The sequence below is a fragment of the Dermacentor albipictus genome, unplaced genomic scaffold (assembly GCF_038994185.2).
Source record: "Dermacentor albipictus isolate Rhodes 1998 colony unplaced genomic scaffold, USDA_Dalb.pri_finalv2 scaffold_53, whole genome shotgun sequence".
Classification (NCBI taxonomy): Eukaryota; Metazoa; Arthropoda; class Arachnida; order Ixodida; family Ixodidae; genus Dermacentor; species Dermacentor albipictus.
The window spans coordinates 117017-132203 of NW_027225607.1; the positions used below are offsets into that span (position 1 = coordinate 117017).

Below are 15187 nucleotides of genomic sequence, written 5' to 3' on the forward strand. Positions count from 1 at the left end.
TGATGCTGCCCAAAGGGATGACTGTGGCCACCCTCGCCGACAGTCAACCTATCTCTCTAGTCGCGCTTTGCCCTTCTTCATCGCCAGCCCCAACCTCAGGTTTGGATGATTCTTTCCCTCCTCCAGCCGTTCTTGGTTCTGACCTAACAGCCGCGCAGTCCGAAGCCCTAATGGTGGTCTTGGCAAAACACAAAGCCTGTTTCGATAGCTGTTCCCGTGTGTTGAGCCAAACTCCTGCGGCTACACACCGCATCGAAACCGATGGTTCCGCTATTATACGCCGACGCCCCTATCGTGTATCGCCGTCCGAACGAAAGGTCATTGAACAACAGGTTGCTGACATGCTTGCGCGGAAGATAATACGACCTTCATCTAGCCCGTGGGCGTCTCCCGTGGTCCTGGTAAAGAAAAAAGATGGCTCAGTTCGCTTTTGCGTGGATTGTCGAGCGCTCAATAAAATCACACGCAAGGACGTATATCCAATACCTCGAATTGACGACGCTTTGGACACACTACAAGGGGCGGAGTATTTCTCCAGCCTTGATCTTCGATCAGGATATTGGCAAATTCCGATGAACGAGACTGACAAAGAAAAGACCGCATTCGCTACACCGGATGGCCTTTATGAATTTAACGTGATGCCTTTTGGCCTTTGTAATGCTCCTGCCACATTTGAGCGCATGATAGACAACGTCCTTCGTGGTCTAAAATGGAAGACATGCCTCTGTTATCTGGACGATATTGTCATCTTTTCGTCTGACTTCAGCCAACATCTTCATCGATTAGACGAAGTTCTCAAGTGCCTTGCGAATGCTGGTCTCCAAATCAATACAAAAAAATGCATATTTGCAAGCAAAACAATAAAAGTATTGGGTCACGTCGTCTCAAAAGCTGGCATCCAGCCTGACCCCGAAAAGATTAGTGCCGTTCTTCAGTTTCCTCGCCCCCAGCAACAGAAAGATCTACGTAGTTTCCTCGGCTTGGCATCATATTTTCGTAGATTTATACGCAACTTCGCAGCAGTAGCAGCTCCTCTACACAAGCTACTGGTTACCGGTGCCTCTTTCACGTGGACTAGCGACTGCGAGTCGGCTTTTCAAGCTCTTAAGCGGCATCTTACTTCCGGACCAGTGCTTCGCCACTTCGATAATCGTGCCCCTACCATACTCCATACTGACGCAAGCGCACAAGGTATTGGCGCGGTACTTCTGCAACGTAATACAGAATCTAAAGAGCAAGTCATAGCATATGCCAGCCGAACACTTTCTCCAGCTGAGCGTAACTACACCATTACAGAGCAAGAGTGCCTGGCTATCGTTTGGTCGATTCAAAAATTTCGCCCATACCTTTACGGCCGCCACTTCACCATCGTCACCGACCATCATGCTCTGTGTTGGTTGTCATCAATGAAAAACATGTCAGGATGCTTAGGACGCTGGTTACTGCGCTTGTAGGAATATGACTTCACTATAATTATACAAGTCTGGAAAATGCCATCATGATGCAGACGCATTGTCTCGCTGCCCACTCTCACTCTCTTCCGATAACGCACCGTCGTCTTCCCAACCACGTCGTTCTGATGCTACGCTTGCCTCCCACCAACTCTCGATAACGCCCCTGGACCGAGTTACGCTTTCATCACGCTCTGATTTCGTCTCGCTTCAGCGGGCCGACTCCTACTGTCGAGCTCTCATGGATCGCCTTAGTGGGTTCACCGAACCACCGAACAGCCGCTTGCGACGCCAACTTCGACAATTCCGCCTTCAAGGTGGCGTGCTACACCGCTACGTTTACCATCCAACAGGTCACCGGTGGGTCCCAGTTCTACCTCGCTGCCTTCGCTTGCGGGTATTAGAGGCACTTCACGACGATGTATCGGCTGGCCACTTAGGCTTCCACAAGACTTACGACCGCATAAAGACCCGCTGCTTCTGGCCTGGACTATCCACAACGGTGGCTAAATACATTGCCTCTTGTGCGTCATGTCAGCACCGCAAACGCTCGACATCCCCTCCTGCCGGTTTACTACAACCTCTCCCTTGCCCGGACGCACCTTTCGAATTTGTTGGCATTGATTTATATGGTCCCTTGCCGTTGACACCCTCCGGTCACCGTTGGATTATCACTTCGGTCGACCATTTAACAAGATATGCCGAGACTGCCCCTCTGCGATCCGGCACCGCTTCTGAGGTCGCCGACTTTTTCTTGCGCGCCATCGTCTTGCGCCACGGGGCTCCTCGCGTTCTTCTCAGTGACCGTGGCAAGGCGTTCATTTCACAAGTTCTCGAGGAAGTTCTTCGAGCCACTAATACCGTCCACAAATCTACTTCTACTTATCATCCGCAAACCAATGGCCTTACTGAGCGCTTCCACCGTACGCTGTCTGACATGATTTCCATGTACATCCGTCCTGACCACACTGACTGGGATAAAATTCTTCCTTTTGTGACATTCGCATATAATACTGCTATTCAACGAACCACAGGGTACAGCCCTTTCTTCCTTGTGTATGGACGATCTCCTTCCACCATATTCGACAGAGAACTATTTTTCGCACCTTCTTCGCCTAACGCGTCGCTTCCAGAAGATTTTGCTGCCCGAGTTGCACATTGCCGTCAAATCGCCCGGCAAAGCACAGAAGCTACCCAAGCTGAGCGCAAGCGTTACTGCGACAACAAACGCCATGACCTACGTTTTCACCCAGGAGACCAAGTCCTGCTTTGGACTCCAGTCCGCACCCCAGGCCTCTGTGAGAAGTTCCTTCCACGCTACATTGGTCCATACACCGTTGTGTAGCAAACATCTGCAGTGAACTATCTCGTCCGCCCAGTACACTCCGTCACTGACCGGCGCCGCCGGAATGCCGAAATTGTTCACGTGTCGCGGATGAAGCCCTTCACTCCCCGTTTAGATAATCTCTAATCTGCGGCCAGGCTGGCCACTTCCATGACGGGGGGAAGTTAGTGTAAGCACTATTAACGTACTTCGTCGTTTTCATTTGTACATAGCCATCATCATCTTCCCTCTTCTTCGACTTCTTCGCGCGTGAGCTGCGGGCGTTGCCTTCTTTGGAATAAACAGCGCTGGACAACTTGATCGGTCTCGGTATTATAATATATATATATATATATATATATATATATATATATATATATATATATATATATATATATATATATATATATAAACGAGAAGAAAGGGGGTTAACTGAGGGACCCGATATTTATTAGTCATATAATGAGAAGCCAACAAACACTGACACCAAGGACAACATAGGGAAATTGCATGTGCTTCATAAATGAAATAACGTAATGATAAATTAATGGAAATTAAAGTGGATGAAAAAACAACTTGCCGCAGGTGGGAACCGAACCCACAACCTTCGCATGTCGCGTGCGAGGCTCTACCAATTGAGCTACCGCGGCGGCGTTTCCCCATCCACTTTCTTGGGTATCTATGTGTACTAGTACAACCCTGGGAGTGTTAGCCAGCGCCCCCACTCACAGACCTTGGCGGCGGACGTGGAACGTCTTTTTTGCCGCAGGCGTCACGAGAACGTGATCTTTTCGGGTGAAGGCAGCTGGTCAATAAACCCACATATGCTACCTGAAGGCATCAATGTTGCCGGATTCGAGACCCTCGTTAAGTAATAAACGAGAAGAAAGGGGGTTAACCGAGGGACCAGATATTTATCAGTCATATAATGAGAAGCCAACAAACACTGACACCAAGGACAACATGGGGAAACGCCGCCGCGGTAGCTCAATTGGTAGAGCCTCGCACGCGACATGCGAAGGTTGTGGGTTCGGTTCCCACCTGCGGCAAGTTGTTTTTTCATCCACTTTAATTTCCATTAATATATCATTACGTTATTTCATTTATTAAGCACATGCAATTTCCCTATGTTGTCCTTGGCGTCAGTGTTTGTTGGCGTCTCATTATATGACTAATATATATATATATATATATATATATATATATATATATATATATATATATATATATATATATATTGACACGTGTATTTATATTAATCGGGCGACCAGGTTTCACCGCCTAACAAATCTTATCGCACAGCGCGGGACGCGCTTGCATGTATCCGAAGTTTCTGGAAAGTTATCGATGCTTCTATCCGCAGTCTGTTGTTGCCGAACCTTGTGTTATCTGATTTATTCGCCTGACGCGAATGATGTAGAACTTTATGGAAGGCACGCGGGTCCCGACGATTAGTCTGGAACATTCGACGATTGTGTATAAAAGCCGACGCGCTTGAACCGCTGATCAGATTTTCGACGATCGCCGACTGTGTTCGCCGCTTTCGTTGTGCTATAAGTGTAGCCTGTTTTGTGGGCACAGGTTCGCCCAATAAAAGCTAGTTTTGTATTCCACCGTACTGCTTCTTTCTTCGCCGTCACTACCACGTGACAATATATATATATACCATCCGCAAAGTACACCGCTATTTGCATCTCGCGTTGGCTGATATCTTTCAGTTGTTAGTAGGTGAAATGCAATCCACAGAAAAAGGATAAACAATTGTATGCATGTGTCAGTATAATCACGCAGTATCAGGCTGGGCATCAACCAAACTCATTCTTAATATCTGTAACTGTGGCGAGGAAAGCATATGTCGCCTTGAAGAAGACAAGCTCACATGTTGAAACGTTGGCTCCTGCTTTCACCTTGTTCTCGTTTTGCTCATCGTCTTAAATTTCCACTTCCGCCTTCCCCATGTTTTCCCTGGGTTTGTATACATGGTATTTTAACACGCAGCCTAAAAGATTGCAGATTCTTCTTCTATATGCATAGTTGGTATATAATTGTGAATCAGCAACACACTTAAAAAACGTTTTCTTCTAGCATAACAATGAAGCATACAGAGCTGAAAATTTATTGTGCCTACCTGGGTGTCATTTCACATATTTAAGAGGTGAATCATTTTCCTTTGTGTACATGTGCACTGGGCTAGCTCCCACATTAAACTATATGTCATCAATCTGCAGAGTTGGCACAGTAGGAATTCACAAGACAAATTTTAGCACAGTGCTTTGTTTACACTTTTCTTCATTTCTGTGTGAAGGATATAACACTACAATTTCTGCATGAAGATACTGTGCTTGTTGTGCAGGCCATTTTTTGATGCTAATGGATGGCACCTGTATAATCATGTAAGACATTTGTGGATATATTGGCACAGGAGCATCTTCTGTTATTTTGTATGTATATTTCTGACCAGCAACACAACCAAGCAGAGGTATATTGACACGTGTATTTATATTTATCGGGCGACCAGGTTTCACCGCCTAACAAATCTTATCGCACAGCGCGGGACGCGCTTGCATGTATCCGAAGTTTCTGGAAAGTTATCGATGCTTCTATCCGCAGTCTGTTGTTGCCGAACCTTGTGTTATCTGATTTATTCGCCTGACGCGAATGATGTAGAACTTTATGGAAGGCACGCGGGTCCCAGCGATTAGTCTGGAACATTCGACGATTGTGTATAAAAGCCGACGCGCTTGAACCGCTGATCAGATTTTCGACGATCGCCGACCGTGTTCGCCGCTATCGTTGTGCTATAAGTGTAGCCTATTTTGTGGGCACAGGTTCGCCCAATAAAAGTTAGTTTTGTCTATCACAGTATTGCTACTGTGTTCTTAACGTCACCACCACGTGACAATATTGTGCTGTAGGTGAAACAAGTGGCCCCTTAGATTTGGCAGCTCTAGATGAGCACGTCGTACCTAGTCGTTCCTCAGCCCACTTTAACATTTACATTTCACCGATGGGCAAAGGACAATGTTGGATTCCGCAAAATATCCAATTTCAAGTGCACTATGGATGACTGACTTTTGAAAGAACAATGAAGTGATGCCTGGAAACCTGTGCACCAACTTTCTTCCTATATTAGTTACTAATGCCTTACAATGTGTCTTAAAATTCTTCATATGATGCACCCAAATTTGACGCTAGAGTAGAGAGGGGTGCAGTAGTTTGACTTTACCTGGGGTGGCAAAATGCCTCACAACACTGCTACATCAAAGTAGCAGTGTTGCAGCACTCGATGGTGCCCTTAAAGGCATTCAGTTGAGCGCATCACATAACAGGGGAGGGAAGAGTACAAACATAAATGAGATTACAAAGTAATAGTTAGGATAAATAATAGGACAAAGTACAGAACAAAAGTATGCTAACATTGTTTAGCTATTAAGGAACAGAATGTAAGAAATCATAAGAATTGCAAAACGAAAGTTATGCACACAGCACAAACAATTGTTGAAAATATGCATTTCCACATGAACTACGATATTAATACAGGTATTTATTAGTAGCTCACAAAAACAACTAAACAAGAATGTAATAAAAAAGGCAACTAATTAACAGTGCGCAGCACGTCGTAAAATTTTTGTGTCAGATTCTGTGGCAATATCAGAGGGAAAGCAGTTCCATTCAGTGATGGTGCAGGGTATAAAAGAGCATGCATATTGTAACGTGTGACATTGTGTGCACTTGAATTTGAGGTGGTGATCCCGGCATGAAAAGACGACAGGTGGTGACTGAAAGAAATGACTGCGAAGAGAAGTATGATTATAAAGTTTGTCAAGCAGGCAATGACGCACTGATTTGTTGCAAAGGGATTGTGCTTATAAATCAGTACGTGCTTTTAATGATGACACGCAAGTGTAAGGTGAATAGTCGGAAAATATGAAGGCGAGCAGCCCAGTTTTGAACAAATGCAATCTTGTGAACAATGTATACCTGCCAGAGTACTATATTAGCGATACGTATTCGAGCTTTGTGTGGATTAGTGCAGTGTAAGCAAGTTTATGTATGTTGAAAAGAACATGCTTTAGGTTTCATTTGATGATGCCAAGAGAGTGACCCACTGCTGCAAAGATGGAGTAAATGTGGTGGTTTCATGTTAAGTCATAATGTAAATGAAAACCTGTGCTGGTAGTTGAATGTTCAACTGGGATCTCCGAAATAGTCGATGACGTGTGAATTAGTAATGTGTTCCATAAGTTTGCAAATTGTACTGGTTGATGATCTTCACTGGTAGTTAAGGGGTGAGAAACACTCGCCGGATTTATAGAATGGTATGACTATAGCCACTCACCAGTCCTAGGAATGGACTCAGGGGGGTATGTCGAGACACTGTGACACATTTTTGAGTAGCTTGTTATTAAATTCACTGCGACCTGATGTAGATGAATTTTTTAATCTGTTTAGTAAGATAAAAATGCCCGACTCATTAATAACAATTTCAGACATGTCAGATTGCATGGGGAAGTCAGGGCATGCAGTGATGTCTTCGCAGGTGGACACTCAACAAAACATGTCATTTAATGACTGCACACACTATAACTCGGGAACTATGTCACCACCAGAATTAGGATAATGTCAGGCTGTGAATAGGGGTTTGTTACATGCCATAATCACTGTTATTCAAGATTAATCATAGCTGTAAATCTGCTGACGTGTGAATTTTAGTAGCATCTGGCATTCTTTGTCCCATAACATGTATCTTTGCCATGCCATGTTTTCTTTTTTGTTAAAGAGAAGTTAAGCAGACCTACTATAACTGCATGATCAGACAGCCCGTTCAGGTGAGTAATGCCAGAACAGATTAGAGGATCGCTCATCGAGATGAGAAGGAGGAATGAACATTTATTTTGGAAACAGTATCCCGGGTTAAACCCCAGTTCTACTCTAGGTGGGAGGTCTCCTCATTCCAGGAACCCTCTGGCTTTCGCTGCCTCCTTGGCCCTGGCGACGAAGTGTCGTTGTTGTTCCAGGCCCTCGGAGGCGAGCTTGACCTCCCACGTTTCAATGAGGTCTTCACTTTCTTGTCTGGCATTATATTCTTTCAGTGAAGGCTATGCGTCTGTATCTAGATGCCATGGACAATCGAGGATCAGGTGCACCATGGTGTCTGGTAAACCACACATTGGGCAGGGGTATCCTTGTCGCATTAGGTATAGTCTGCATGAGTATTCCGTGGGTGTAAGTGTTACTCTGTAGTCTTCCGAGTGTGGTACTTTCTTCTTTGGTGAGCTTTGGGTGAGGTGGTGGGTACACCCTGCGTTCCAGCCTGTGGTGTTGAAGGATCGCTGAGTAGGTGACGGGTACGGTCTCTGCCCCTGCTGACGCAGACCGGGCATCTTCAGAGTAGGAAGGGTTGGCCCGGCAGGTGTGGCCTCGGGCCGCGGCGTGTGCTGCTTCGTCCCCTCCAGCCCGTCATGCCCAGGAACCCAGGTCACGCAGGTTTAGGGGATCGGAGTGCTGTCATGCTTCAATATCTTTACTGCTTCTGTTGACACGTGACCCTTAGCGTAGTTCCTGACAGCTGCTTCAGAATCAGAAAAAACGACAGCTGTGTCCTTGCACGTGGTAGTTGCTAGGGTGATTGCAGTCTCTTCTGCAGTCTCTTCTGCAGTCTTAGGGTTTTGTGCATGGACTGTGGCAGATGCTAGCTCTTTGCCCTGGGAATCTACGACGTTCAGGTCATAAGCATTTCTTTGGGGTATTTGGCTGTGTCGGTGTATCTGGCGTCCGGATCTTGCCTGTGTCTTCACCGTAGGGCATCCACTTGGGTTTGTCTTCTTTTCTTGTCGTATGTGAGATGCATGTTGCGTGTGATTGGTGCTGTGCACAGGGATTTGCGGATGTTTGGAGGAATTCTTCCTTTTCGGTCCATGATGATGATTTAATTGAAAGAAGGCAGAGAGGTCAGCCTGAACTAAGGCACTCTAGCCTGCTACTATGCACAGGGGGAGGGTGAACGGGGACATAAAGATGTGATGAGGGATGATGAGGACATAGCAAGAGGGATGCACAAAGGTGAAAGCAAGTTCAACACTCTGATGATAAACATTCACAAATGTCATCCATGAAGCCACAATCAGGTTTCGCATCAAGTCTGTAGTCACCAATTTGAGTGCACTTAAAAATAGAGGCGCTAGGACGGATTTGGTGTGTGGGCCTCCGCTGCGTGAAAGCACAAGCGCCGAAAAAATCTATATAGCATATAAAGAGCTGCGATAAGCGGCTCTAGCACGGCGAGCACTTGTAGGGCACATTTACCGGCCGGAGTCTCGAGACCACCGAGAATCATGCGCATTGATTCTACTAGGTGCTTCAGCATTTTTTGTACACTCCCCTTCTCATTGTGTTCATCTCCTTGCTTGCTCGTAGTGTCACCGGTTTCATTGGCCCCATAATTCTTGGCTTCATGGCGCAGAGGACGGCTAGTGCCCGCTGGTATGGCCGTGGGCCTAGAGGGCAGCAAAGGCCATTCCGTGTATGTATCGGCCGGTGGAGGTGAATGTTTGCCGCGTGCTCTCGTCGACCTTGAATTAATAGTAGACGCCGTTACCGTCCTCGATGCACGCACAGGCAAAGGTGTTCGTGGTACCTGTGCCACGCTAGGTAGTTCTCCTGAAATGGTTTTGTGATGCTTCTGTCGTGAGCGTTGGTAACTTTGGCGAACAGATTGGGCAGCCTCTTTACGTGAAGATTGTCTCTTGCTATTTTTCGAAGAATACGAACCTCCTGTTTCATCTTCGGGCATTCCTTCGAAGCCGCTTCGTGAGAGCCAGTACAGTTGGGATATTTAAATGAGGACGCTTCACAGTTGATGGTATCATGCTCTCCACCGCAACGCGAGCAGGTGGCTTTGTTTCTACAAACAGCGCTCACGTGTCCTATCTTGTGACATTTCTGGCACTGAATAGGCCTTGGAACGAAAGGTCGTACTCGGTGTATAACGTAGCCCACTTTGACAGACGCTGGTAATGTCGAAGAAGCAAACGTTGACTTGATACACCGGGAGTGCCCCATACGGTGAATCTCAAGAATGTGCACCGATGACCTCAAAAGACTCTTGAGGTCTGCATGCTTGATTTCAAGCCCCACGTCGGAAATCACTCCAGTTGTTGTCTCCTTCCTGTAAGTAATAAAGGAGCGGACGGGGATTGCGCTTAACTGTGGAATGGTCTTTAACTTCTCAAGTATTGCGGAATTTTTCACATCTATTGTCAGGATGCTCTTGCGAGCGTTGATCCTGATCTCGTTAATTTGCCCAGGGGCGACACTTTCAAAATATTCGGTTAGAAACTGCCTGCTGAGGGAGTTCATGCTGTGTGACGTCGAGAGCGGCACGTAAGAAACCATGAAGGATTCTTGCTCACTCTGATGTAATGAAGCCGCCTCAGTCGACATACGGCGCATCTTCTTCATACGGCGGCCCATGACTACGGTGTACTCGCTGTCAGAGTCCATGGCCTCTGGCGTTGAGCTCTCCCAGGAATCGAGCTGGTCCGAGCTTCCAAAGGCACGTCGTCCAAAAATGAGCGTTGAAGTAGACTACTGACCTTGTTCAGGTGGTGGTGGGAACATTTTCTTGCTCATCCTTGAAGAAATGAGTCTCACGAAAATGGCAAGAACGTAAAAAAAATGCATAACAGCGAGAGACCCAGAGCACCAGTGAGCTCTAGGCACTACTTTCTCTTCCTCCTCCTTTAGGTTCATGGTGGCTCATAAAGGTTCCACCGCAGCTCGGCCGTTGCAGCACTGATCTCCTGGTGGGCGTGAGCTTAAGTCATTCTAACTGACTGGCTTTATAAGCTTCAGCTAATTCTTGCCAGGGGTTATGTACGCCCATTTTGAGAAGTCTCGTAGTCAAAGCCGTGGATGGTAGGCCCAGGGCGATTTTGATGGCTTTGCATATTTGAATGTTAATTTTTCTACCCCTGATGAGATCCAGAATATTGGCCAATGTACAGTATGAACAGGTTGGGAGAGTAATGAGTTGAGGTAACGTGAAGTGTAGAAAGGAATGAAGGAAAACATGCTATTGAGCAAGAGCAGCTGTGACAGATTCTGTTGTTCAGTTAATAAAGGAGAAATTAAAATTGCCATAAATGATCAGAGTAGAATGCGAAAATAGCATATGCATTTCATTTAGAATGTTTTTAAACTCGTTTGAAAATGCTTAATTTACACCCAGAGTGCAGTAGTATGCGCTTATGATAAGATTATGCTTGAGCATTGAAGTAAAATGAAAATGTGCTCTAAAAATGAACGAATGCCAGTTGGAACTGCAAGAAATTATTTTTTAAAGCTATGAGCATGCAACCTTCTACGCAGTTGCATCATTCACAACAAAAAGTGTTGTATGCGGATGTGGAAAGAAAAATTTTATTGGAGATGGCATCGTTTAGCCACGTCTTGGTTAGTACAAAAAGAGATGTCGCGCATGAATCAATGAGTGATGAAAGTGACATATATTTTGACATCACGCTTCAACCATTTGTGTATAAGAGTGACACGTTTGTAGAAGTATTATTGATTTGTGGTTGCATACGCTGTCAGTTTCCATACTTGCAGAAGATGAAGGTTTGGCTTGTCATTCCAAAGAATGCTGAGACAGATGCACTGCACAGTTTACTTCCGAGTCCCAAACATATGTGTCGTCGTTGACCAAGAACTGGTTAAAAACCAAGCAAGCTAAGTGTGAGCTGTCTCATACTGAATACAAATTTAAAAAATAATAAGAAAATTAATATATCTGTCATCCTGATTGCTGATTTCCTGTTCCTAAGTGACGGAGTAGTGCAACAGTGACATAAATATTTTATTTGTATATATTGTACTCAACCCACCACAACAGTAAAAAAAAAGGAAAGAAAGGAAGGAAAACGTAATTATGTGAAATAATACAGAAGGAGCATCCTTTTTTGACATGCTGAAGTAAACAATCAATATATGCACTTGTGAATACGATATATGTGCATGCATTAGAATAACTTTCACCAGTCATATTATGTCAGCAAGACTGCAAGGTGGGCGAATTGGTTAGCATTTATCTTAGTTTTGGTAAGAGCTAGCGCAAAGGTACGATGAGTAGAAAATGTTATTAAATACACGAGCAGGACTGGTAATGGTTTGTGAACACTTTTCTGTAACGCTATGTGTCATATCCGCGACCACAGCGAAAGGCCGGTATGGATAAGCGTAGGTTATGATCGAGCTATTCCTTTTCATTTCACGTGCTGATAACCACGACTTATTACAATACGGCAGTTTCTTGCCGTTTGCTATTCCGGCTTGGGCAAAGCTTCCGTCGTTGTGTGCCGCCTCACGTCCGCCGTGCGCGATGCCGGCCGGGCAATAATAGATTGACTTTTGGATGGTGCGCTCGCTGCGTGAGGGAAGCCCGCAGGTGAAGGGCATGGGAAAATAGCCCATTCGTACGACGCGGGGTTCGATATATGTCCTGTGATTAGCCCGAGGGTTCTTAGATTAACTGCGTAGCAGTTGTGCGGCCCAATGCTTCGCGCTGCCCGATTGTAGACGGTGGATATCGTAAATATGTAGTCGAAATGAACATATTTGAATTTCGCTTGCGTTTCGCTCGCGCAAGAACTTTCAGCGACTCGCTGACTTCCCGGCTGTCGCCAGTGGATGTTCCCCGGCCAGACACTCCTAGGTCCAAGCCCGGCCCGGGCCCGAGTCAGTAATTGCTTGCCCGCCCCGAGCGTCCTCGGACCGAGTTTGGTATATGCGGCCGACAACGCTGTCTGTCTGGCCAGCGCTAGTCGTAAAATCATGTTTTGTCAACAGTTAGGTTAGCGTGTTGACGGTACGTGAAACGTCGCCCACTTCCGTATATCGCAGCTCTGTTAATTGGCATTCGCTTTGTTTTTCTTATTGTGTTACACAGTAGGTGCGATTGCGATCACTTTATTCCGACGGTTATGCTTAAAGCCAATATTTATATTTTTTCCTGCGACGTCATCGGCGATAGAGCAGGCAGGCCGGATCGAGGTGCCGTACTCGCTAGGGCCTTTCCTTGCGGTGCTGCGCGTACGCTATCACCGATAGGTCATTTATATGGACGGTAGGTAACAATAATAACGGTAACCCTGAGAAAAGAATCCATGTGATATACTGGCCCTGAAGATAGGTTCATGTTTGCCGAATCGCAGCGTATGTATGTATGACTTGGTCGAACTGGCACGTACAGTCGAGAGGCTCTCATGAGATGCGGTATATATTGCTCGCCGACGACATGCCGATGAAATGATGTTTAGTATTTTTCTCGCATACAACTATAAACGAACTTCCTATTAGCGTGTGGACGAATGATGAGCGCGGCATATATGTACAGTACCGTGCATATTGCATATGTGCAAAACATATGCAACATTGAGATGAGCGTTATTTATGTTCTTTTGCAGTATCATGCTGCACTTACCACAAATTATAAACACTGCATTAAACACTGCAATAGTTGTCTCTAGCTTGCTCACTTTAATAACAGTTCCATTCACAGTCTCAACTGAACAGTGTTACACAACATATTAACTTATTGTACTAAAGTCTGAAAGTCTCTTGGTTAGGCATGCATATACGTATACTGGATGAGTGAAAGGCATATGAACACACTCTGCTGCTTTCCAACTGAGATTATTCAATCCGTTGAGCAACCTGACTTTAAGCCTTCGCAGGCGACTGTTCAAGTCAATGCACATACATTTGCCCTCATCTATGGTTTGTTCTATATTGATTTCTCTCTTACGAGTAATCACCGTGGATTATATGGGATATTACAATTTTAAACATTGAAGGCCATAATAATGAAAATAATATAGCCTTTGAAAAGAAAAAGCATAGACAGGCCATCAAAATGAAAGCAAAAATAAAGAATAAATAAATTGTTTGTTTATAAGAAAGCCTAATAAACTCGTAAGCCAGCATCGAGGAGATACTACCTGTGGTGTGCACAATTTAGCTAGCGGGGAGGCCTGAATAATGGTCGGCTCAACAAAGAACGCCACTGGTCAGGCATTTTGGCGGCTTTGCTACACAAAACTATCACCTTTTCACAGCTGTACTGATGATGAAATGCTTGTACACAGTTTTAATGTGACAATTCAACCTGTCTGAGAAAATTCATGATTTAATCACCTATGACATGCCTCTTGGCTCTTGAAAGTTGAGCTCCAAGACTGGTATGCTCTGTATATCACCGACCGTAAGCACCAGACCAGCAATACCAGACTAACAGGGGAATCACCCATTGCAATCACCTCTGAAAGTTTAGTCAATGGAGTTAGAGAGCGCTTCTGAATCACCTTTCTAACAGCGGAGTAACACTGTACCCAAGGTAAATATACCTGGTAGCGAAGCTTCCATAGGAGCCCATACGTTAAAAAAATGGCGGTCCATCGCCGGCTCATGGGGCTTAGCGCCATCTGTATGTGGTGGGAACACTTCCGGCGGAAGAAAAAATATTGTGACGCCATGTCCGTTAAAAGCAAAAGTGACGTCGTTTTGTTCTCGAAGGCGCGAAATTTGTTTTGTTGTTCTTCCTTTGGAGCTATATATTCAAATGCCCCGCAATTCGACTTGATGGGCGTTTCGAGCTTTCAGCATGGAAAGCGATGCAGGAAATAGCCAGCCGTACGGTTGTCAAAATCTCATCGCTGCACAGAAGATACTTTCTTTGGAGGCCGACGAAAGCTTTAGGTGTAGAGTGCTGATGCTATTGTCGGATGCCAAGCCCGTCGGCCAGCGCAGTCGCATGAAAACAACTACACAATTATCTGGCGGTCGTAACTCACTACTTTTGACTGAACAGATTAAGAAGCAATGAAGCTACCCGCGTCGCCAAATTCAGACAAACTTCGACAAGCAAGAATTAAAGCACAAATTGTGAGGGGGGCGTATTTCAACAGGTGATACGAGTGCGCCTTTCTGCCCATTTCAAGACGTGCATTGCACTGCGAGTGATAGTGGCGTCAACGCCCCCTGTAGCAATGGGCGCTGCAAAGAAATGCATTTATTAATAATATTAAAATTAAACGTATTTTCTTAACTCATCACGAATATATAAAATTGACTAGGAATTTTATTTTCGTTGAATGAATCTAACTGCGTCTCGTTTGAATTAAAAAACGCGTTTTTCTTTCCCAATGTTTGTTCCCTCCAAACATAGTCGCGCTTCAATCGCTGCTCCCATAACCCCCCATGCTGATGTCGGTGACAATCTGTACTGAACCGCTTTTCGCCCGAAGCTTCGCGACCTATTTGAATCGACCTTGCTGTACCATTTTGGAACAATACATTTGTGTTTCTCTGACATGACCCAAATACCTCAAATGGATCCCGGCACATATGGGAGAAC

At 45.3% G+C, this 15187-nt stretch overlaps 1 protein-coding gene across 1 annotated transcript in view; it reads right to left on the reverse strand.

Moving 5' to 3' along the window:
* The window catches only part of LOC135900794 (uncharacterized), a 335347-nt gene that overhangs the window by 112694 nt on the left and 207466 nt on the right, over positions 1-15187 (reverse strand). The window lies entirely within an intron of this gene.